Below are 26546 nucleotides of genomic sequence, written 5' to 3' on the forward strand. Positions count from 1 at the left end.
TTCCTTATTCAACTTTTGTTTGGAAGATCTGTCCATTAGTGAGAGAGGTGTGTTGAAGTCTCCCATGATTATTGTATGGTGGTCTACTAGACTCTTGAACTTGAGAAGAGTTTGTTTGATGAACATAGCTGCACCATTGTTTGCGGCATATATATTTATGATTGTTATGTCTTGTTGGTGTATGTTTCCCTTGAGCAGTATGTAGTGTCCCTCTTTATCCCTTTTGATTAACTTGGGCTTGAAATCTATTTTATTTGATATGAGTATGGACACACCTGCTTGTTTCCGAAGTCCATATGAGTGATATGATTTTTCCCAACCTTTCACCTTCAGCCTATGTATGTCTTTTCCTATCAAATGCGTCTCCTGTAGGCAGCATATTGTTGGGTCTTGTTTTGTGATCCATTCTACTAGCCTGTGTCTCTTAATTGGTGAGTTTAAGCCATTAACATTTAGGGTTATTATTGAGATATGGGTTGTTCTTACAGCCATATTTGTTTATTTATGTTACTAAACATGGTTTCTTTTCCTCTTTGATTATTTTCCCCCCTTTACTGTCCTACCTCCCACTGTTGGTTTTCATTGTTATTTTCCATTTCCTCCTCCTGTAATGTTTTGCGGAACATGTTTTGAAGAGATGGTTTTCTACCTGCAAATTCTTTTAACTTTTGTTTATTGTGGAAGGTTTTAATTTCATCTTCCATCCTGAAGCTTAATTTCGCTGGATACACAATTCTTGGTTGGAACCCATTTTCTTTCAGTGTTTGAAATATGTTATTCCAGGGTCTTCTAGCTTTCAGAGTCTGTGTTGAAAGATCAGCTGTTATCCTGATTGGCTTACCCCTAAATGTAATCTGCTTCCTTTCTCTTGTAGCTTTTAAAATTCTCTCCTTATTCTGTATGTTGGGCATCTTCATTATAATGTGTCTAGGTGTGGATCTCTTATGATTTTGCTCATTTGGCGTCCTGTAGGCTTCTAGGATTTGGGATTCTGTCTCATTCTTCAAGTCTGGGAAGTTTTCTCGTATTATTTCATTGAATAGATTGCTCATTCCTTTGGTTTGAAACTCTGTCCCTTCCTGTATCCCAATGAATCTTAAATTTGGTCTCTTGATGTTATCCCATATTTCTTGGATGTTCTGCTCATGGTTTCTTAACAGTCTTGCTGAGCTGTCTATGTTCTTTTCAAGTTGAAATACTTTATCTTCACTGTCTGATGTTCTATCTTCTAAGTGTTCTACTCTGCTGGTAGTATTCTCAATTGAGTTTTTAAGTTGGTTTATTGCTTCCTGCATTTCTAGGATTTCTGTCTGTTTGTTTTTTATAACCTCTATCTCCCTGTATAGTTGATCTTTTGCTTCTTGGATTTGTTTATGCAATTCATTGTTGAAGTGATCTTTCATTGTCTGATTTTGCTGTCTGATGTCTTCCTTGAGACTCCAGATCATCTGAAGCATGTATATCCTGAATTCTTTATCTGACATTCCATCTGCTGCAGCTATTACCTCTTCTAACGTTGAGTTGACCTGCATTGCTTGTGGTCCTTTCTTTCCTTGTCTTTTCATACTGTTCGCGTTTCTTTCTGCTTGGTGAAACTGTTGTGCTATTGAATTTTCCCCCTATATATTTATATTGGTCTTGTATATTTGCAAAGTCTCCCTCGTATGCGCGGGCGGCGGCTCTGCCCCTCCTCCAATTGGGGCAATGTGCCTACCACGCCGGCAGGCCCCTGGGGCTGTTCTGCCGGTGGGTCGCAGGTCCTCCTACCTTGCAGGCGCGGGGGGGGGGGCGGCTCTACCCTTCCGCAGGCCACTGGGCCTGTTCTGTTTGTCGGTTGCAGGTCTGGCCTGTTCTGTTGGTGGTCACAGTTCCGCCTACCTTGCAGGCGCGGGAGGGGAGGGCGGCTCTGCCTCTCAGCAGGCAGCTGCTCCTGTTCTGCCGGTGGGTCGCAGGCCCGCCTACCTTGCAGGAGTGATTGGAAGCTCTGTCCTTCCGCAGGCCACTGGGCCTTTTCTGTCGGTGGTCACAGTTCCGCCTACCTGGCAGGCGCGGGGGGTGGGGGGCGGCTCTGCTCCTCAGCAGGCCGCTGGGCCTGTTCTGTGGGTGGTCACAGTTCCGTCTACCTTGCCGGCGCGGGAGGAGGGGCGGCTCTGCCTCTCAGCAGGCCGCTGCTCCTGTTCTGCCGGTGGGTCACAGGCCCGCCTACCTTGCAGGAGTGGTTGGCAGATCTGCCCCTCCGCGGGCCACTGGGCCTTTTCTGTCGGTGGTCACAGTTCCACCTACCTGGCAGGCGTGGGGGGTGGGGGACGGCTCTGCCCCTCAGCAGGCCGCTGCTCCTCTTCTACCGGTGGGTCGCAGGCCCCCCTACCTTGCTGGAGTGGTTGGCAGCTCTGCCCCTCCGCTAGCCACTGGGCCTTTTCTCTGGACTCCATTTTTATTAGGGATCCCAGAGAACTTTCTAGAGAGTCCCACCAAACTCTACCTCTTGACTTTTGACTGACAGCAAGATGACATCAGACTTTTTAAGTAAGTCCTCACTGCTATGACAACTCTAGGTCACCTTGGCCCATGCTGACAAGTTCCAATTGGATTCTTTAAAAAAAATTTAGTTGTAGATGGATACAATACCTTTATTTTATTTATTTATTTTTATGTACTGCTAAGGATCAAACACATTGCCTCACATATGCTAGGCAAGCACTCTACCACTGAGCTGCAACCCCAGATCTCTAATTGGATTTTTTTTAATAGAAGTATGGGATTAGTCCCCAACTTCCTTAATAAGACTCCTATAGCATAAGAGTTAAAAACAAGAATCAATAAATGGGATGGATTCAAACTAAAAAGTTTTTTCTCAGCAAAAAAAACGATCTGTGAGGCGAACAGAGAGCCTACATCCTGGGAACAAATTTTTACCCCTCACACATCAGATAGAGCACTAATCTCTAGGGTATATAAAGAACTCAAAAAGTTAAACACCAAAAAAACAAATAACCCAATCAATAAATGGGCCAAGGACCTGAACAGACACTTCTCAGAAGAGGATATACAAATAATCAACAAATATATGAAAAAATGCTCATCATCTCTAGCAATTAGAGAAATGCAAATCAAAACTACTCCAAGATATCATCTCACTCCAGTCAGAATGGCAGCTATTATGAAGACAAACAACTACAAGTGTTGGTGAGGATGTGGGGAAAGAGGTACACTCATACACTGCTGGTGGGACTGCAAATTGGTGCAGCCAATTTGGAAAGCAGTACGGAGATTCTTTGGAAATCTGGGAATGGAACCACCATTTGACCCAGCTATTCCTCTTCTTGGACCATACCCAAAGGACTTAAAAACAGCGTACTACAGGGACACAGCCACATCAATGTTTATAGCAGCACAATTCATAATAGCTAAACTGCGGAGCCAAACTAAATGTCCTTCAGTGGATGAATGGATAAAAAATTTGTGGCATTTATACACAATAGAATATTACTCAGCATTAAAAAACAACAAAATCATGGTATTTGCAGTTAAATGGGTGGCGTTGGAGAAGATAATGTTAAGTGAAGTCAGCCAATCAAAAAATAATGCTGAATGTTTTCTCTGATATAAGGGGAGTGACTTGTAGTGGGGTAGGGAGGGAGAGCATGGGAAGATTAGATTAATTCTGTATAGGGGAGAGGGGTGGCAGGGAAAGGGAGGAGGAAGGGGATTAGCAAGGATGGTGGAATGTGATGGTCATCATTATACAAAGTACAAGTATGAAGACTTGAATTGGGTGTCAACATACCTTATATACAAACAGAGATAGGAAAAATTATGGTATATATGTATATTAGGAATTGCAATGCAAAAAAAGTACATGAATAATGGCCTAAATTGGCGTGAACATACTTTATAACAGAGATATGAAAAAGTGTGCTCTATATGTGTAATAAAGATTGTAATGCATCCCACTGTTGTCATGTATTTAAAAAAAATAATAAAATCAATTAAAAATAACAAAGAAGTTACTTCGTTAATCTGCTAATGTAAATCTATTTTCATGTAGGTTTCTTGACTTTTCATGTTATACCTTTTGCTTAAACTTGTTTTGCTACATCCTTCATTTTGTATTATCTTGAAATAAATGGCACCAGATATAAGGATGATTCAGAGCAAGGGGATTACTATAGTCACATATCTAATTGGATTCTTAATCATACATTTTTAAAGCTTTTATGGTTAGGAAGAATTATCTTTCACCTACCACATTTTTCACATTACCGCATATTATTCAAAAAAACCACAGAATCTGGTCTATAAAAAGGGTCACAAAAGTCTGTCCCTTCAAAGTAACTTGGATTTCTCTTATCAATGTTATTTTCTGCTCACATTTTCTTGCAGATAACAGGTAGTTTGCTGAGGAATGTGACATATCCTGTCCACTTAGGTCAGACAGGGTTGCAGTAAATTGCTTTTTGGCAAAGAAATCATGTGGAAGTCAGTACAGTAGGCCCATTTTATAGAATTATTCTCTTAAATTTTTGTTCCCACCATCCATATTTGTCTGTCCCTTAACAACACCACACCACACCCACCACACAATGACACACCACACCATAGCAAGCAGCACTAGACATCACAACATAGCTTTGTGTTAGTTCCTAAATATTGGTTGTGACAGATCGTTTACACAGCAGGAGGTGGCAATGCCACAAATCAGAGCTCTGTTCTGTCCTATCCAGAGAACAGGTGGTTGAAATTTTACTGATTCATTACTCCATCCAAACATCTCTGTGTCCAACCACTGAACCACATCTCCATACAACCATTCATTTACTCCAAATATTAAGGCAGGATGGAGCCATTGAAAACACCAGGTCAACCAAGGAATTAGGTGAAGCAAAAACTTTATGCATGGGGAGGACTCAGAGGAGTCTGATTCAATTTTTGGTTTATTTTTTTCTCCATTTATTTTCAGCTATCTTATTCACATCTAAACAAACATGGAATTTTAATGAATTTTCTTTACAGAATCTCAGATTTTATAGACATGTCTCTGTGTTTTTACATTTTCAATCCCTCAAAACAAGATTTATCTAATTAAACAGTGCAATGACAATAATGTACAACTGGAAGAAATAAGTGTGCTCTCAGTGTGCCCATGGCTCAGCAGGGACCTGCTATGGAGCAGGGAGCCTGTGCTAGAGGGAAGGAAGGCCTCTATTATGTTTTTAGTTTCTGCTCTCTGATCCGGGGACCTCATGCTTCCTTCTAACATCTTCACAGTGCTTTTTTAGGTATGGAAGGAACTTGGCCTTCACTGAGCTTTAGATTTTCCATGCCCAACAATTTTCCCCACAACTTGCAAGGTATTTTAATCTGCTCTAGGGCTCGGCCATCTTTCCTGGGCTCTTGTGGCACTTGCTCCCCCCTACCCTAGTCCTGACTTTAGAAAGAATTTCTTGGCCCTCATTTGGTCCCTCCTCATGGCACTGTCACCCTAGGAATCCTGCTTCCTCAGCCAAGGTATTGGGGGCCCATACTGGACCACTGGGAAAGGTTGTTTCTCTTGGACTTCAACTGAAGGGTCACAAGAAAACATGATAAAGTATTGAGTAGATTTCATCTAGTGTCAAGACTGTCTTGCATGCGGGCCCAGAGCTCACACAATTATATCCTAGTACTGGAAAGTTATAAATAGAATTGACAAATTGCTAAGTAAAATATGTTCTATCCTATATTGAAAAATAGAGGAAATGCAAACTGTAGCTATTTGTACTTAATTAATATCAAAATTTTCAATCAAAAGAGAGCAAAGAAAGGATGGTAATATACCAATCTGCAAACTTCTCCACCTTGTTCTCTGAATTTGAGGCCCCTGAGACCACCTGATAGAAGTCAGAGGCTTCCACCCTCATTCCTTTCTGTGCAAAGGGCACATCCTGGCTCCTAGGCCCCTTTTACTCCAGCCACTGGCTACAAGCATGACTGAAGATCTTAAAGGTTGATGGTCCTACTTTGTCACCAACCAAAGGCAGCATAAAGAAAAGAAATGTCTGGCCCTACTTTTATATCTGTTATAATACTAGTGGGAAATGGAGTTTATTTGATGAAAAGATTAATATCCATCACCTACTAATTTAAAGGAAAAGCTAATTTAAAATGAAGGAAGGGATTTCTTACAGAACTGAAAAAAAGAAAGTCTCAGACCATTTGGCCCACATATATTAATTTTTGTTTAATACTCTAAGCCTGGTGTGCCATACTAGAAATAAAGTGGCTTTGTCATCAAGCAGAGCTGGTTTAGGATCCTTCATCTTCCCACTGCCAGTTGTATAGTTTGGGGAGAGTAGCTTATTTTATGGAAATTACATGACCTTTCTTTCCTTGGTTTCTTGCTTCTCCTGGGGTTACAGAGTGTAATTGAGGCATCTGATAGAAAGTGTCATGGCACTGGTTAAGGAAAACTGCCTTTAGCTCAATTGGAGCAGCTGTTAATTGACTGGGCACTGCAAGCTGGGTAACTCACTCCTTCATCTCCCTCTTCCTACCATGGAGTGGCATGATCTTCCCACATATATTGAGAAGGCTCTAAGGGAACACGTTTTGAACACTAGGTGCCACATTCATTTGTTTCTGTGGCAATGGGAAAACAACTGGAACACAAGGCACCCAGTGGACGGAAACTTCCTTTTTGGAAAAAGTTGGTTAAACATATGGTTTGTTGATGGACAAAAAAAGAACCTCTTTCCTGGTTACCTCTGATGATTTATAACCTACCAAAACTTGCTGACTTTCCCATGTTCAAATAAGTGTGGCAAATCATTATTATATCAACAAACATTTTTTTATAAACCCAGTATGTACAACACCCCAGAAAAAAAGAAGACAGTAAAACATGTGCTTATTTAAGCAAAAGTACAAACCAATAAACTAGTAGATTCTACATGCTGTGTGGGGTCAAGGGCCAGTCTCAATCTTGAGGTAGGAGCATTATAGCTTGGCCTTGCCAGATATCCCTTGCCCCACCATACCCTTCAGCCTTCCACTTGCTCCACTAACTATGATACAGACTCACTATTCTATCTTCTCACATTGGCATTTGCAATGGTCTTTCCCTGAGCTTCATCTCCTGAGACCCAGATGAGGTCCTGCTGGGTGAAGTTCTGTGTTGCTCAGAACAGAAACCAAAGGCTACCATGGTCAGCAGCCCAGAGACAACACTGAGGGAGGTGTAGAGGACACGAGGCTCAAGGAGCCCAACCATGTAGTTACTGGAAGCTGTGTGCTGCTGAGGTGCTTTGATGGGCAAAAAAGTAATACTTCCTTTCAAAAAGGAGTATTTAGGGAGATGAACATTCAGTTTTACAGTGGATGATCTATCTTACAGATCTTCGAAACATGACCACCTCCTACAGTAAATCTTCCTACCTGGAAAGGTTAATGTGGGCTACCATAAATACAGCCTTGTTAGAGGCCCCATATTTCTAAACATAAACATATGACTGTGAAAAACTTTCAGAACCCCCTCTTCAAGCAGAAAACTAAAACATCTGTCAGATGCCAGGCAGGCAGACCTACAAGGCTACTGCAGTTCAGTCTGCCCATCATGATCAGTACATGATAGGGGTACCATTGGATGGATGGATGGGACAGGATAAAATGCAATGCTGCTAGCCAATCCTTTTTCAGTCAATCCTTCTTCTCTATTTTCAGGATTCACAATGTCCTGCTGGCCTGTCCAATGCCAACGGGTCCATTTAATGTCCTGCTGCACTCTCTAATGTCCTACTGACCTGTGTGATGTCCTATTGGCCAATCTGGAGTCTTATTGAAAGTCCTCTTTTTCTCTCCTCAGTATCAATTGTCACTGGGGCCATTGACAAGGGTGCATACTTGTCTGCTGTTCATGTCCCTGTCATGTCCAACACTCTAGGATCCCATCCTTTACCATTGCCTCCATTAAGAAATTTGACCTTCATGATTGCTGGGCTACACATCACACATGAGCTGCCTCAGCTTTCTACAGTAAGGTTTAATCTCTTGGAACCATAAGAAGGAAACAACACAGTCCCTACTTGAAGGTCCAGAATTAGTTCCAAGGTTTTGGTAGCAGAGAGGGATCAGCATAGAACTTTGTGCTGGAGGTCTTAGGGCCTTTCTATTTTCTCTGCAATCAAGCTCATGAACTTAAGATAATAAAGTATAGGGTTGGAGGTAAGTCTAGGGCATGGATAGTAAATCTAAACCGCAGTTGAACCCAAAAGTGAAAGTGCAGAAGTGGGCATATGAAAAGAATCTAAACAAAAGGAGAACATGGAGGACAGAATACATAGAATAAGGAGTGTGTGGAAGAGACATGGAAGAGGATCATGGAAGAAGACACAGAGGGAAGTAGAGAAGAGGATGTAGAAGAGAGACCCGGAATAGGGAGTGTGTTGGAGGCATATGAAGGAGGGACATGGAGGGGAACAGGGAAGGGGATGTGGAGGAAGGACATGGAGAAGGATATAGGGAAGAGACATGGAGGAGGATATGAAGCAACATGGAGGAGTACGTGGAAGAGGATGTGGAAGAGGAAAGAGTAAGAAATGGAGGAGGATGTGGAAGAGGGAAATGGAGGGGGACATAATGGAAGGTGTTGGAGGAGTAACCTAGAGAAGGACATGGGGAGGACATGGAGAAGGGACATGAAGTAAGTTTGTGCAGGTATGTTCAAGTATGAACTCAGATTGTTTTGTTTTAGTGAATGCAACCCTTGTGCTAACATGTGCTATGTATTTGCTTGTGTGTGTGCACATGTCAGTGCCCAAGCAAGATGAAGAATCATAGTGGCACGGTGGATCTGGGCAGTGGCCAGAGGCCTGATAGTCAGATCATAGAGGTGGACACCAGCATCCAGGTGTTTGACATCCTTCTATGTCAGGCCATATGGGGATCCAGACTATGTGCCTCCCCATTCCTCATGGACATGTCAGGAGAGCTGTATATTTGTTTAACGGGATGACACGTGGCTGCTACATAGTTGGAAACCTCTACTGACCTCCCAGATGTCTGTGCTCTGGGGCAGGGTCTTTGTAAATCTGGTAACAAAAGACTTTGTCTCCCATTTTCTGCCACTCATGTGACTTGAAATCCAGAATTAGCTACCTGGAATGAGGTATTGGGGTCTGCTACATCCTATGCAGATTGGCCAGTTAGGTTTTCTGGTCTCAGAGGGTCTTGCTGCCAGGAGAATGCATGAGGCCACAGGAGTGGATAGGCTCATCCTGAAAGGGAGGAGAGAGGAAAAGAATGTATCTCAGAGGCAGGGAGGCAAGAGCAGACCAGGGACTCTGTTGGCTATCTGCTTGCTGTCCCAGTGCTGGACAGAGGAGGATTCTTAACCTGGTGGGGCTCCTGCCTGATGGGGACAAACCATTCAAGAGTTACAGCATTATATCTGTGATTACAGAACATCTCCATAGGGAGGGGCACCAGGGCTTCAGTGTATTGAGAATGGGTGGGAGCAACCTCCAGATGGAGGGAAGAGGCTGAACATGGCTGCCATGGAAGGTGAGCAGGAAGGTACAGGGGCTCACAAGTTAACAAAGCCTTGAGGAGTGGCTCCTCTTCCTCCTCCAGGAAATGATGGGCAGGCCAACTGGAAGGAGGGCCCATAAGGGGAAGGGATGCCAGGCAGGCACTGTTCAGGTGTCACCTGGGCCAGACTCAGTATCACCATTATCCTGAGCCAAGTGATGCTTCGGGTACATGGAAACATGACTGGTATATTTGGTCTGGTCTTCTCACAGAGGTAACTGAATGAGAAGCTGTGGGTGGTTCAAGTCATTTCAGCCAGAATTAAATAGTCTTGAGACAAAATGTGTCTATGTCCCAAGGCAGTGGAGGCAATGAGTATTTGTCCCTGTGAGTATCTGTGAGGGGAGTGTCTCCATAACTCTGAGCCCTGTGAGAGGGTCTCCATCACTTGAGCTCTGTGGGAGAAGGTCTCCATTACTTTGAGCACTTTGGGAGTGTCTCACAGCAATGGAGACCCCTCTCAGAGATCATGAAGATGGAGACCCTCCCACAGAGCTCCACTGTGGAAACTTCCCAGATGGTAACAGGTGGGGATTCTCCTGTCTGGCAATGTCACAGGAGTCTGGGAAACTCCTGGCTGGGGCAGCATGGCTAGTTGTGGGGAAAGCTCAAGTCCAAGATCTCAGGTATTTGGCCTGGGCCTCCAGAAGATCTTGGGTGTGAATTTCAGCTAAGTGATCCCAGAGAATTCCAAATGACTTGAAATAGTGCAGGCAATAGGATATACAGAATTTTTTGTTTTTGTATTATTTATGAAAAACTCAAGCAGCCTCCTGGGATACAGTGTCCAGGAATCTTCCATGACCTGAACACAGCACAGGTGGTAGCTACATGCCTTGTGGACAATGCTTCCCTGCTGTGCATGGAGGTGGGTGGGGCTGGCCCATACCTGCTCCCAGTTTTCCTCCAAAGTCTTATCCAAAGGGCAGAATCTAGCTGAGCTTCTATCTCAGGGAAATATCTCCTCCATCTTGGTTGTCTTTTTTTGTTGTGGTGATACTGAGGATGGAACCCAGGCCTTGCTCATGCTAGGCAAGTGCTCTACCACTGAGACATATCCCTAGCCCTTTTTTATTTTTTGTTTTGAAACAGAGTCTCACTAAGTTGATGCGTCTGGCTTCAAACTTGTGTGATCCTCTTGCTTCAGCATCCTGAGTAGCTAGGATTATAGGTGTGCACCACTGCTCCCGGTCACTTCTTGTTTTTTCAATGAGTTCTAAAATTTTCTTAATTAGGTGATAAAATAAAGCAAGGAAGCCCTGGGAGATGCCCCAAGTGAGAATACTTGTCAGCAGGACATTTGTCTCCTCAGTTAACTTAGTTTTCCACACATTCCTTGTGTCACATGGTCCAAGGGGCAAAAGGAGCATAACATTGCCATATGTTGTAATGGTCATGACCTGCTCCCCTCTGGCCTCCTCAGGGGTATGCACATCTGCTAAATGAGATGTATTTGCAGGGGTGCACTGTGATTGTCATCTTCCTACGTGGATGTCAGTCACAGTGCTAACTTGAAGTGACTGAGTCTGGTCAAGGCTCTATTCTTCTGGGTACATGATATATCCTGGATGGAACCTCTTACATATATGCATGTGGAAGAAGTGGGGTGGAGGTCTTTGTGCCCTGGGGCCCACTGAGTAAGCAGTGATTCTGGATGCTGAGGTGGTTTAGCCTAGGTATTTGCCAAGCAGCCCACAGCCTATGGGAGTCAATGGGAACTACCCACATCTGTAGATAAGGCCCTGGCTTACCCTTAGCATTGTGCTATAGCAGCTTAGTCCGGTGATGCCTAGGGCATAGGATTCAGTTTCCTTGTCTGTGCGCAGGTGAAGGATCCCACATCTATGACACCTGCCCTATGCTAGGCCAGTACTTTTACCTAAAATCAGCTTTATTTCCTGGCCTGACATCACTCAAATGGGAGAAATGTCTTCCCACAGGCTGCATGACCCTAAGCACAGTCAGCACTTGACCTTGTGAACTAAACTGATGGTGGTTAGTAGAAACATGCTCTCGAAGGAAAACCTGCAGCTCCAGTTGCATCTCTGTGCTATATGGATTGTGCCTCTCGAGTAGTCATGGTGGCTTCAGATCCCAATGGTACCTGTGTTCTCCCCAAGCTGTGCTGCTCCTAGGTTCTTTGTGCCCTGTGACCCTGGTCAGGGACCAGGCCTCATCCCCTCCTCTCCCTCTATTCTCCTAATTCACTGACCACAAGCCCTGCTAATTTCACTTCTTAATCCTCTCTACCCACCAGGGCCCTAGGTCAGGTTTTCCCACTAGAGCCTAGATTTCTCAGTGAATATCCCTCTAGGTTTGTCCTAATACAATCCATTTCCCACTCTATAGCTATAGTGATTCTTCCCAAAGGTCTGGTCATGCCACTCTTTGCCTAAAGCCCTTCAATGGGCCCAGACTATGATTTGAATGTCAAGATTTAGTCCCTATGCTGCCACATGGTTTGGGGCCTATTGGCAGGCAATGAGGTGTCCTTTGGAAAATAGATGTGTTAGAAAAGTGAGTCAGTCCCTCCTGTTCTCCTGCCCCTGACTTGCTCTCACCCTTGCTTTCTGCCATGTTTTAATGCAGCACTAAGGCCCGCATCAGATGCCAGCACCCTAATGTGTGACTCCCCAGCTTCCATAACTGTCTGTCATTCTGTTACAGCAACACACAATGGACTCAGACAGTCACCATGTGTCAAGATACATTGCAATCCTTTGTGCAGTGTGGCTTCTGCTGCCCAGCTCAGCCAGCCACTCACCTCCAGCCACTGGCCGTCACCCTCCTGCTCCTTCTGTAGTTGCTGCATTGGTCTTTCTGCCTTCCTGTGGTCTGGGTCACTTCTCATCACTTAGTTCTCTCCACAGATAATTGAGTGGTGCCTGTGTGGGTTGCAAACAGGCCTGGGGCCCATGCTGACTGTCACTGCAGTGCTACACCTTCCCTGAAACCACATGCTGACTGTGCCCTCCTATGGTGGCCTCTGGGTCTGTCTCATCAGCTCTTGCATTCCTGCACTTACATTGGTGCTTAGCATACAGAAGGTGATCAGGAAATATTTTGAATATTGAACCAATGAATAAATGAATGGAAGAAAAAGAGGCCGGGTTGCTGAGAATTTAGTTGGTGTTGTGTGAAGGGATAAGAGTTGTCTTATTTTGTTTCATTTTAAGAGCAGGCTAAGGTCTTCTCTAAAGTGTCTTCTCCATTAGGCCTTCTTTGAACTCCTAGACAGAGCACCTACCTACAATTTACCTTAGCCCTTCCAACTTAATTATAAAACAAAAATTTCTGTTTGCTATTCATCTATATATTTATGTATCTGTCATCATTAAAGTCTAATCACCAATTATCTATCATTTATTTATGTATCTATGTATAATTATTCATACATCTATCATTTATCTATGTATCTGTCATTATTATCATCATCATCATGATTTATCTAATTGCCAGTCATCCATCAACTATTTGTGTATCTATCATCTATCAACTATCTATCCATGTATCTATATCTAATGTATCTATTCATGTTACTATATATTTCTACAATTTATCTATTCATATATCTATATCTACCAATTTATCTATTCATATATCTATATCTAACCATGTATCTGCCAATGTAATCATCCATGTATCTGTCTATGCATCTATGTATCTATGTATGCACCTAGTTATCTAAGAGGTATCTATCATCATCATGGTGTACTTAATCACAATAATCCATATATTCACAATCTATCAATGTTTCTAGCATGCATCTATCATCATCCTTATGTATCTGATCACAATCATCTATGTAAAACCTCGATAAATGGACGATGCCTTGCTTACTCTTTAACCCTCAATTTAACTGAGCAGGGACTCAGTTACTTATCCATTTGTGGCTCTCAACCAAGTGGGATATGACATGAGGGTTCTTCAATATCTTAAGGGCCATTATATGTGAGAGTGATACTGGCCTTGGAGATAAAGGAGGGTCCTTGTTCCCCTGTGTTGAAGAATAAACACCTGAAAAAGGTAGAGGCAAGTGTAGAAAGCAAGTTTTATTTAAGAGACAGAGGTATCAGACTGCTCTGGAAAGAAGTGGGGCTTAGGGCTGGGTGCCCACAGGAGTGGGTGTGTCTTGCTCTTTTATAGATCCCCAGAATCCTCCACTGTCTTTTTCTTCTCCTTGTGTGTCTAAGGACAGGAAGGAGCAGCCCAGGGGATAATTGCTTGTGTTGGGAAGTGCCTCCATGGAGGTGTTAGCTGTTAGCAATCCATTGTCTTTGCTTTGATACCTAGCCCTCATCTTCTCCACCCCCATCATTCATTACCTATACCGACTGCCAGGCCTTTCAACCCTTGCCTCAGTTTATTCAGGAATGTGACATTTCTTGTCCCCTCAGGCCAGGTGAGGCTGCAGACAGATTGTTCTTTGGCAAAGAAAGCAAGAGGGGAATCAATACAGTGGGTTCATTTTATAGAATTAGTTTCTTAACTTTTTGTACCCACCATCCTATCTACTTGTCTCCTTACAAAAGGAAGGTTATTTTTCTTTGCTGTTTTAGGGGGTATCAACAAGATCTGCAGATGTAGACTTTAAGAGAGTCTGAGCACCCAGAAGGCTCCAGAATTGGACTGTATGTACTTCTCCGGGAAGGTGAAGAGATGAGGAGGCTGCCACTTCAATTTTTGGTGATGGCAATTGGTACAAATGACCTGATGGTGGGCCTGAGCACTTGCTGAACAACCTGCCTCCAAGGTAGCTCAGTTCCCACAATTGTATCTCCATCTACTTCCTCCTCAGTCTCCCAACCCAGAGAGGAAGGAAATAAATGCTTTATTTATGCTTTAATTTGTTGTCTCAGAACAAAGAACTTCAAAAAGAGAGGCAAATGGTCTGTCAGGTCTAGCTTGCTGGAACTGATATGGCTGGTTACCAGCGACAATGAGTCCTGTTTCCCCAGGTGTTTGAAGATAGAACATCAGAGAAATGCTGAGGCAACTGTAGAAAGCAACTTTTCTTTAAAGAATGGTAACACAGACTTCTCCACAGAGAAGAGGACCCAGAGTTGGTATCCAAAGAAGTGGGAGTGTCCAGTCCCTTTTATAAATTTTAGATTCTCTTTGTTCTCTTGCTCTCCTTCCCCCATGTCTCTCCCCATCCTGCATACTGACCAGTGGGGATGCACCAAAAGGTGGAAAGCAAATTGGCATGGGGAAGGGCCAAATGGTGGAGTGATCCAGGCAGTAAGGTAACAACCAGGAGGTATCAATTAACAAGTCTTATAACACTTTTAACTCCCTGCAGGGAGGAACAATTCCTGGGGCAGGTTACCTTAGCAACGGGTTGGATCAGGAGCAGGGGGCAGGGCTTTGGAGGGATCTGGAGGAAAGGGCAGCATTTGATTTTTTTTCCACCTTCCTGTTTGGACCCAATTATTTATTATCTATATTGACTGTGTTTTTAAACTAAAGCTTCTGAACACTTAGGGAGAAGACAGATGAGGATGGTGAGAACATGAGAGTAAGAGAATGATTATCTAAAATTGGTTCACTATGCTTACTCCCACATGCTTTCTTTACCAAAAAGAAATTTACCTGCAGCACTGCCTGGCCTAAGTGGACAGTATATGTCACATGCCTCAGCAAACTATGTGTTATCTGCAAAGTAATGCAGGCAGGAAATAATGTTGATAAGAGGAACCCAAGTTACTTTGAAGGGAGAGACTTTTATGATCCTTTTCACAGAGCGTATTTCAGAAGAAAACTTCCTCCTAACCATGAAACCTATAAAAATGATTACAAATCCAATTAGAACCACTGAGCATTGGGCCAAGGTGACATAGAATTGTCAAGGAAGAGGGGACTTGAAAGCCAGTGAAGAGGTGAACCTGAGCAACACTCTCTGGAAAGATCCCTGGGATCCTTAGGATGTGTCTGTCCCTCTCCTCTGAGAGGACCCACTCTCTCCTTTGAGAGTGTCTCCTTTCCCTTTTCTTATCTCTTCAATAAACCTCATGCCTGCTACTTTGAGAGACCATGTCTGAAATCTTTTTGACTTGATTGCAAGAATTGGGATTTGAAGAGCGGGACTTTGCACTGCCTCAGTTTCTCAGAAGGCCCCAGCTCTATAGCTGAACCATTTCTAGAGATGTCAGGCACTGAGGGAATATGCTGTGTATGCTTAGCCACTGATAAAAAGGGCTAACAATTGGGAAAAGTGCTACATTGATCTGCGTTCTTTCTCAGTTATCACTATAACAATACATTCCCAGAAAGCTGGGACTATTTCTCAGAAGTGACTGCCTGAGTGGGACCTGAGGGTGTTGTCCTCCCCTGGAAATAGTTTGGATCTGGCCTCAGCCCAAGCCTAGGCACCTGGGACCTCCAGAGAGGAAACTGTTCTAAAAGGCCACTCCATAGGCCCTGGGGCTGCAGGGCAGAGCCATCATGGCCCAAACAGAGAACAAGAGCTCAGAGCCAAGTTAGGAGGAGACTTTAGTTTCTCTGTATTCCAAGGAAGCACTCAGCATCTGTTCTCTTCTCCAGGGCACCCTCCTAAAGCCTTGGGTGATATGCAAATGACCTGGGGTATTTGGTGAAAAGGTGACTACTCAGGTTTTGCAGTGACTGTCCCTAGAGCCTTCCACCATCACCCTCACCCAGTCAGACCCAGCTGACTAACCTCTCTGGGTGTGGTCTTGATGCCTGGTCCCCTGCACAGGGGTTTCATGTCTCCTTCCAGAGGTTTCCCTGCCTCCATAACCAGGAGCAACCTTTGTAGCAGGCATGCTACAGGCATGCTATTCTGTGGGCATGGCAAGTGTATGAAGCCAAGAGGATGAGCAGAGTGGGAAAGAAGAAAGAAAGGGAGGAAAGTAGGAAGGAGGGTACTCAGGAGCAGAGAAGGCTCATCACTGGGAACCTCCTATCCCTGTATGCAGTTGGTGCTGTGCACCTCATCCACTTATTCGTGTGAGGGGTCTCACCATCCAGATCTCTAGACAAGGAGATGGCAGGGCTTCAGAGGTGCCCTGGAAGTGAGTGGGAGGGATGTCTAGGAGGCCTCCTCTGGTGAGCTAGAGGGAACACTCTGGCCCAGCATCAGCCTAGATGAGATGCGGCAGGTCTCCCACCCTGAGGGGAAGGATAGCTGATCTGGCTGCCTCATATTCCAGAGGGTAATCTAAGTGAAGTGTTTCTTCAGCACAGCCAGTTTTGATTATAAGGCTTTTTCCTGGGCATCCCTCTAGCTATCACAAGCTGCTTATACGCATTATCCCTAGAGTGATCCGCTTTGCCTGTTCACCAGGATGAGGAGTTATATGGAACAACCTCTCACAGAAACCTCAGAGCCAGGACCTGGCCCCTGCTCCATTCCCTCTACACCAAGCTCCTCCCACCCCCGGGCTTTCGTGCTGGCTACCTTTCAGGCACCAGCTTAAAACTTCCCTCCTGAGGGCTTATTGCTCTCTAGCATGTCCCCGTGCTTTGTTTCTAACCACCAATTCCTGCTACCTAAATGACCTTTCATTCATTTGCTTATTGCAGTTTCCTGCTGATAGTTGCAGAAGCCAACATTCATGCTGCATTCCACAGTGTAGGGGACCATATGGCAAAACTTGCAGATGGAATGCAGGTATAAGGTGCTTCCTGGGGCTAAGAGTATGAAGGGAACAGGCATCTGCAACTGCAAGGATACCATCTGCAAGCTGGGGCTTAAGAGAGTCCCCCAGCTCATATGAAAGTCAAAGCCCAATAACACCAATTCCAGACTGAGAATAAATCCTCAGCAGAGAATAAAAGTTGCATGGTGCCCACCAGACTTTTGGTTGCAGAAACTATAGATACCGAGGGTGTGATTCTATTCTCCTTTGTCTGGTGGTGTGTTTACAGCAACAGTAAACAAAGACAAATAGAAAATGCCATATCAAAGAAGGTCATCAGTGGCTGGGCACTTGCTTACCCAAGCTGAGGAGTAAGACAACATGGTTTATATGCACTCCCTGCAGTCCCTCAGGGGCAGCCTGTTTTTATGCACACCAGGAGGAAATTCTGGTTTCTTGACTCTGGGTCCAGGGTATTTGTTATGTCAAATTCCTTAAAATGAACCTGAACTGAATTCAGGTTCCCCTCCTCAGTTTGAACACACAATTGCTTCCCAGGAGCCCTGGGGCAGCAACTTACAGATGTGGGGTGTTGCCTTCTCCTCTTAGATGGGTAGAGTGGATCTTTCCTCCTGGACACTCAGGTGCCTGTGTTTCTTCCCACAGGGCATTATTTTTACTTTGTGATTAAAACAATTCTTACATCTATGCTACAAATGACAAAGGAAACATTTCCTGAAACAAAAGTCTGTTGACAGGATCTGGTCTCACAGCAGGAGGCAGAGTACCATCTGTGTGTGCTCAGTGAGGAGGGAGTGTGGGCTTGGTGGACAATGAGGCCCTATTGGGATCTTACTGTGGCAGGCTAGCTAAGTGGTTAGATCACATCTAAATTCCAGCTCTACCACTTGCCGACTATTAGAAAAGAGCAGTAGCATGAGATCTTAGTACCTCCCACCCTAATCTGCAAAGTGGGGTGACGGACACAGAGCCCAAAGATGGGCCTGTTAGTGGAAAACCTTCCAAACTGCCTGGAATTTGCAGAGAATGTCATCCCTAAGAAACGTCACTGTCACAGCCCACCATAGAAATGGCAGTGCCTGTACACCATAGATTGTGTTTTCTTAATTAGCAACTTGCTGAATAAGGACAGGATACAGTGGTGAGTCGCAGTTCTGAACACACTGTACATCCCCCCAACAGAAATGACTAAGGACATATGTGTTTATTAGCAGCATAGGACAATTTGCAATTTATCTTTGTATTAACCCAAATAGGCTGCAAACCAAGATAAACAATCATTGATGTAATTGACTTTTGACTCAGGTCATTTTTATGACAGTTTTTGTGCTGAGGAAGGGGAAAAGAGCACTGAAAACTTGCCAATGGAAAAGTTTTGTATGTGTAGCAATGCGGGGGTGGGGGGCACGTGCTCCATCAACCCTGGCCTAGGGTGCAGTAGTCTGCAGGGTCACACCATTTCCTGTGGGAGCGCATGGCCTGGGAGTGTCTGGTGGGGGCCCGTGGTAAGGTGTCTCTAGGCAGTGTCCCACAGTGAGGTGTCCCATAGAGAGGTTTGTGGCTTCCCAGTGAGTAGGAAATAATGAGCACCTATCACCTGAAGCTTAGACACTTGAGATTCAAGGTTTAGTAGCTTTGTGACTATATGTAGAGAGCCACACTTGATGTGAGAGTGGGAGACCCCCAAGGTGGTCCAGCCCTACTCCTGCCTGTCCCTTGGTTTGAGCCCCTGTGTATTCTAAGAAGGGATCATCACACTGCCCTCCCAGCTCTGCACATCATACCTGGAAGTCCTGAAGCTCTCTGGCTGGATTTAATCCTTCGATTCTAGAGAAATGAAGTTTTCTCTAGAAGATTAATTAAACTGGATCCCTAGGCTTCTGGTTTTCTGATGCTCAGAATCAGGAACAAGGAATTTCCTTTGGGCACCAGGTTTCTCTAGAGACTATGGAAGTAATTTTCTCTATGCTGCATGTCTGGCTGAATGTTCCCCTAGTCCTGCTCCTGTTGATGGAAGAGTTAAGTTTGGGACAATGGCACCATCCTTGGTGAACTTTGTGGGAGAAGTTTGTATTTTACCATATCCATGGAGTCGAAGACCAGAAACAGGAAAGAATAGGGGTTCTGGGAGATGCTGAGGTTTGCATCCCCTTCCTCAGTGGCTCACTTTTAGGGTCTTTCCCAGTACCCTGCACTTTCCTGGGTATTGTGCAGGTAGGTGGGAGTCTGGATACGGCTCCTGCCTCCCCAGGGTAAGCATCCAGTCAGAAAGACAGACATGAAACCAACTCATACAGCACTGGAGAGCTAAAATTAAGGCCAGAAAACTGAAGATGGGCTTGGAAATAGCAAAGCACATTTAATATATTAATTACTAAAATTTGTCTCAGCAAAGAAGAAAACTGAACTACACAAAAGGTAACTTGCTTGCAATATCAAAAGCAACCACAGCAAAATGAAAGTCATATCCTTGAGAACCTGCCCACATCTTCAGCAGGAGAGCCAAGGCCTCTGCTGGCAGTACTGGTAGTTTAGGCAAAGGGAGTGGATTTGCAACTCTGTGCATAGGGCATTTGATTCTTCAAGAAGAAAACACCCTGCCAGGTTATATACTATTTGCCATCACCTCAAAGGTGAGCAAATCATGTGCCTGCTAAAATGGCAAGATGGGGTAGAGCCCCTTCAGACCTTGGTCTGCAGACCAGGACCACTTGTGGAAGGGCTTCCCTCAATCTCTGCATGGAGAGTCAGCATCAAGGCCTCTGCAAGAGGGAATCTGGTTTGCCTGAAGCTGCTTTTGCACTGTCCAGCCAATTCACCTGCCTAGGAAGAAGGCAGGGCGGGTCCTGTATGTTGGGAGAAGTATCTCTGGATGGAAACTCTGCAGAGCAGGTGAGGCCCTGTCCAAACATGGGATTCAGAAAGCCATTCTCTGGACCAGGGTGAGAGGGCCAATCCCTTAGGGCTCCAAACCTTGGAAGGTCCGCAGTGTTCCTCTGGGGCCTCTTCCTGCAGGGACACAGGCTGCACAGTCTACTTGTGAAGCTTACCTGGCTTCCTCCCTCATGGATCCATCAGGACCTGCCATGTGTGGTGGTGCATTTGAACACATGTGTTGTCTTTTTATTTCCTACTGACATCTGGGATCCTCACTTCAAGACATCAATTCTTGTTCTCTCTACATTTCCTTGGCCCTATGAGGTTTTAATGGTTCCCACTGTGCTGCTGGAACCTGAATCCCTCCATGTGGTGGTATTGGCAGGTAGTTTGCTGTGGGAGAGTGTTAGGTCATAAGTGGGTTGAGGCCTTTCTCTTGGGAATGAATTTCTATTACAGGGGGTGGGACCCCTTTAGCTCTCCTGCACACATCCTCTCGTCCTTATGTTTCTGCACAAGGCCTTCATGCCATGGGGCTGTCAGACTCCAAAACTATGAGTCAAAGTAAAAATCTTCTCCAGACATTTTGCAATCTTTGATTTCCTGAATAGCAACAGAAATGGTCTAATATAAGTCCATACTTAATGGTGTGGAAGGGAGGGCAAGGGCAAGTGCAAAGTTTGTGTCATGAACTAAATCACCTCATCTCTTGGTTTGAGAAGAGAATGCATTTGAGATTTCAAATGTGAAAGTTTGGCTTTAGTAATTAAATGCAAATAAAAGGTAAACTTTTTGTTTCTTGCTGTTGGAATTCCCCAATTCCAAGATGAGGACAGTGCCAACAAAATATTTAAAAAGCATTGACTTTTTACCTTTACATAATATACAGAAAAGGAAATATTTTGACATAAATCAAGCTGTTTTAGTCAGCTTTTTCACTGCTGTGACTAAAGGACCCAGGCCAGCAAAACTGTAGAGGAGAAAATGTTTATTTGAGGGCTCATGGTTTCAGAGTTCTTAGTCCATAGAAGGTCAGCTCTATTCTTTAGGGCTCAAGATGAGGCTGAACATCATGGCAGGAGAGGGTGGCAGACAGAAGCAGCTCACATCACAGGGATCAGGAAGTACATAAAGTTTCCATTTGCCAGATACAAATATATATGCCCCATTTCCCACCTCCTCCAACCATACCCTATCACTTCAGTTACCACTTAGTTAATCTCTATGGGGGGATTAAATCACTGATTGGGTTAAGACTCTCACACCCCAATCATTTCTTTTTTTCTTTTTGTATGTTCTAATTAGGTATACATGACAGCAGAATACATTTTAATTCATTGTACACAAATGAGCACATCTTAATTTCTCTGGTTGTAGAGTCACATCATTTGTGCAATAATACATGTTCCTAGGGTAATGATATCTGTCTCATTTCATCATCTTTCCTATCCCCATGCCTCCTCCCCTCCCCTCATTTCCCTCTGCATAATCCAAACTTCCTCCATTCTTCTCGTGCGCCCCCACCATAATGGATCAGCATACACATATCAGAGAATACATTTGGCCTTTGTTTTGGGGGGGATTGGCTTATTTTGCTTAACGTGATATTCTCTGACTCCATCCATTTACCTGCAAATGCCATAATTTTATTATCTTCTAATTTTGAGTAATGTTCCATTGTGTACATATATACCACAGTTTCTTTATCCATTCATCTATTGAAGAGATTCTAGATTGGTTCCACAGTTTAGTTATTGTGAATTGAGCTACTATAAACATTGATGTATTGTGTCCCTGTAGTATGCTGATTTTAAGTCCTTTGGGTATGGACCAAGGAGTGGGATACCTGGGTCAAGTGGTTGTTCCATTCCAAGTTTTCTAAGAAATCTCCATACTGCTTTCCAGAGTACAACCCAATCATTTTTCCTCTTAACCTTCTTGCCTTGTATCACACGTGAGTTTTGGGGGGATACCTCAGATCCAAACCATAACACAAGCTAACATGTCACAATATTTAGGTAAAACTGAAACCAGATCCCTCTTGAAATAGTGCATTAGATGAAACTTTTATTGATTTCCTCCTATTGATTACTCTGTTTTCAGCTTTTGATATCAGGGCTGGTAGATGTCATCAAAACCTTTATCCTGGCAAAAAAGACCATGTGTTAGAGTGAACATAGAAAAATTTCACCACACATATAAGGTTTCACTTATAGAAATCATGAAAGCAAATGTTATATACAAAAGTTTGATTTCATGGGCTTCTGCCTTTGAGTCAATGGGCTTTCACATGGTTATTGGCAGGCAACTCTGCCTAGTTATCTTATCCTCTTTTATTAGTTATACATAAAATTCAAGTTCATTTTGAGAACTCATACATGCTTGGAATTTGATTTACTCCACTTCAGTCCTCTGTGCCCCTGCTTTACCTCCCCTCTTCCCACCCTCTTATTCTCCTTCTTCTGTTCTGCTGGTTATGTTATGTTATTTATTTATAGATATGCATAAAAGTGAAAGCCCCTGTGGTATGTCTATATACACACAGAGAACAATTTTGTAAATTTATTCTGATTGCCTCCCCTTTCATGTCCCTACTCCTTCTCTCAATACCCTTATTCTACTTCTTTGATCTTCTCTATATTTTTATGATAATTGACCATTCTTTGTCCCCTTATTTTGCTCTAGCTTCTGCATATGAGAGAAAACATTCTGTGTGTGTGTATAGATACACCACAGGGACTTCCACTTTTATGCATTTCTATACATAGATAGATAGATAGATAGATAAATAAATAAATAAATAAATAAATAAATAAATAAATAAATAACATGGCCCTTGATTTTGTGAGTCTGGCTTATTTCAATTAGCATGATGCCTTTAAGTTCCATCCACTTGCCAGCCAATGCCAAAATTTTATTCTTTTTATGGCTGAGTAAAATTTCATTGTGTATACATGTTATATTTTCTTAATTCATTCATCTCTTGATGAGCATCTGTGCTGGTTACATAAGTTGGCTATTATGAATTGTGCTGCTATAAACACTGAAGTTTCTATATTACTACAGTGTGCTGACTTTAGTTCTTCTGGATAAATACCAAGTAGTGGGATAGATGCTTAATATGGTGGTTCCATTCCTATGTTTTTGAGGAATCTCCACACTGCTTTCCAGAGTTATTTTTTAGTCTGCAGTCCAACCATTGATGTGTGCATGTATCATTTTGTCCACATCCTCACTGGCATTTATTATTTGCACTCTTGTTAATTGCTCTTCTGACTGGAGTGAGATGAATTATTAGTATATTTTTGATTGGCCTTTCCTTGATTGTTAGAGATGTTGAACATTATTTTTTCATATATTTGTTGGCTATTTTTGTTTCTTCTTTTGAGAAATGTCTACTTAGGTTTTTTGCCCATTTACCAACTTTGCTTTTTGTTGTTAAGTTTTTGAGTTCTTTTTATATTCTGGATATTAATCCCTGTGAGATGAGTAAGTGGCAAAGATTTTCTTCCATTTAGTAGTCTCTCTCTGCATCCTTATGTAGCCTACAAGCACTGATGGATGCCTTGCTCATTCCTGATTTGAAAGATATTTTTTAATCCACTCATTTTTAAAAGCTCATTCTAAAACATCCACATTAGCTCTCATAGGAGCAATTCCTTTCCTTTTCCACAATCTTATAGCAATATTTTGCAGAGTTTGTAAATAAAATAATTTGGTGCCTCCTATGTGTCTCCCTCTTAAAACTTACATAATTATAACAGGCATAGATCATTTGGAATATGTTGTGGTTTAGATATGAAGTATCCCTCAAAAGATCATGTGTGAGACAATGCAAGAGTGTTCAGAGGTGAAATTATTATGAGAGTTGTAACTTATTTGGTGGATTAATTCACTGATATGGGTTAACTGGATGATAAATGTAGGCAAGTAGAGTGTGGCCGGAGGAAATAGGTCATTGGGCTGTGCTTTTGGAGTTTATATTTTGTCCCTGGTGAGCAGAGCTCTCCTTGCTTTCTGGTTGCCATGTCTGGAGCTGCTTTCCTGTACCATGCCCTTCTGCCATGATGTTCTTGTCATTTGGGGCCCAGAGCTATGGAATTGGCTAACCATGGACTGAACTTCTGAAACCATGAGCCAAAATAAACTTTTTCTCCCCAAAATTGTTCTTGTCATGGCTTTTGGTCATAGTGATGGAAAATCTAACTAAAACAGGACATCAATCTTGGTGATCATTCAACTCTACTGGAAAGAGCAGGTGTACAGGGGAATCATATCACCACTGCCACAATCAGCATCATCATGACCACCATCATCATCATTACCATCAATGCCATCACTGTCATTATCAACTTCAATTACTATTGCTATGACCAATATCTCCATCACCATTGCCATCATCACTATCACCACCATCATCATTATCACCGCTATAATCATTATGAACATCACCATCACCATTATGATCATCACCACCATCATTACCATCACCACTATTGCCATCATAATTATCACTTTCATAATCATCACCATATTGCCACCATCATTCCCAGCATCATCACCATCACCAAAATCATCATCACCTAAATCACCATCACCACCAGCACCATCATCATCATCAAGGCTAACAGTTTTGAGTATTAAATTCTGTTAGTGTGGATGGATGGTATATAGTGAAATTTGGATATCAAAAGTGGGTATTGGATGTCTCTAGTGAGGATAAGAAATCCAAAGTGAGGATGGGAGGTTGCCAGTGAGGATGGGAGATCTAGAATGAGGATTGGAGGCCAACACTGAGTGTGGGAAGTCAACAGCGAGGACAGCAGGTCTACAGTGAGGATGGGAAATCAACAGTAAAAATGGGAGGTTGACAGTGAAGGTGGAGATCAATAGTGAGGGTGGAGGTCAAAAGTGAGGATGAATGATCTGAAGTGAGGATCAGAGGTCAACAGTGAGAATAGGAAGTTAACAGTGATTGTGGGAGTTTAACAGTAAGGGTAGGAGAGCAACAGCGAGAATGGGAGGTTAATAGTGATGGTGCAGTGTTGAGAGCGACAGCCGAAGGGGCCCCAGCAAACTTCCAGCTGATTGGCTCACCGTGGCCCCAGCAAACTTCCAGCTGCCAGCTGATAAGCTCCTCTGTGGTGATGCTCACTGGGCTGTTTCCCAGCCCGTTCAGACCACGGAGCTGCTCATTGGGGGAATCTTTTGACTCCGCCCATGTGACCGAGCCAATTGGCCTCAAGAGCAGGAGGAGTGGGGGGTTGAGAGGCTTCTGGGAAGCCAGTGGTGGCAGTTGGGCTCTGAGGGAATTCCTGAAGAGCTCGTGTGGTGCGGCATGTGTGTTCTAAAAATAAAGTTTGTTTCTGCTTGACAAGTGGCTCGTGAATTGTGCCCAGCCAGACTATGGCATTTGGTGGCCCGCAAGGGGAATGATTGAGGGTAAGTGATAAGATAAACTGCTCGCCCCTGAGGGCAGGGCGAAAGGATGGGTAGCCATTTTAAGATACTTCTTTAGTTTTGTTTCACTTTTGTTTTAAGTTGCCTGTCCCTGGAGATGAGTGAGACGGAAGAAAAACCGCTCACATCTGAGGAAAAACTATTTGCGTCTGAGGAACAGATAGGGAGAAAGGACGGATGGACATTTCAGGAGGCTATTATAATGATTTTGTGTTGTTCCATTTTTGTTTCATTCTGTCTTAGTTTTGTTTGGTGTTATCTTGTTGGGTTGTATTACAGTAGAAATATGGGATCAGAAATTAGTAAAAAACAAACCAAAAGAGTGTTAAGTAAATTGTTAGAGGAAGGAGGCATCCCAGTAAAATCAAGAGCAGTCAGGGCATACGTTGATACAATACAAAAATGTAGCCCATGGCTTTTTAAGGAGGAGTTGTTAAATATATCACAATGGAACCATCATGGTGAAGATTTAAAAAGAATAGAAAAGAAAAGCCCAGGAACTCTGCCAGTTGGCACATTGCCATTGTGGACGTTGGTATCTTGTTTGCTTAGTCCAAAGCCTTCAGTTCATACAATGGTAGAGGAAGGAGAATACATATTGATTCAAGTAAAAGAGAAGGTCTCTCGAGCTAGTCAGACAGAGGAAGAAAGTTTAGAGCAGAAAAAGCCATCAGGGGAAAAGTTACAACAGCAGACTGCTACTAACACCTTTCTATCACCAGAGGGTGTAAGTGTCCAACCAACAGCGCCACCTCTACAGGAGACTGCTACTAACACCTTTCTATCACCAGAGGGCGTAAGTGTCCAACAAACAGCACCACCTCCATATGCTGGGTGGCTCCCAACCCCCACAGTTGATAGTTGGGATCCTGAGACAGGATCTCAAATATTAACATGCCCTGTATTTGAGCAGGCAGGAGGACAGCAAATTCACCATGCTTTAAATTTCAAAAAAGGGAAGCAGCTAAAAGAGGCTGTAACAATCTATGGTCCTGAAGCACCCTTCACTGTAAACATGGTCAA

This window comes from Marmota flaviventris, chromosome X (assembly GCF_047511675.1).
Source record: "Marmota flaviventris isolate mMarFla1 chromosome X, mMarFla1.hap1, whole genome shotgun sequence".
Classification (NCBI taxonomy): domain Eukaryota; kingdom Metazoa; phylum Chordata; class Mammalia; order Rodentia; family Sciuridae; genus Marmota; species Marmota flaviventris.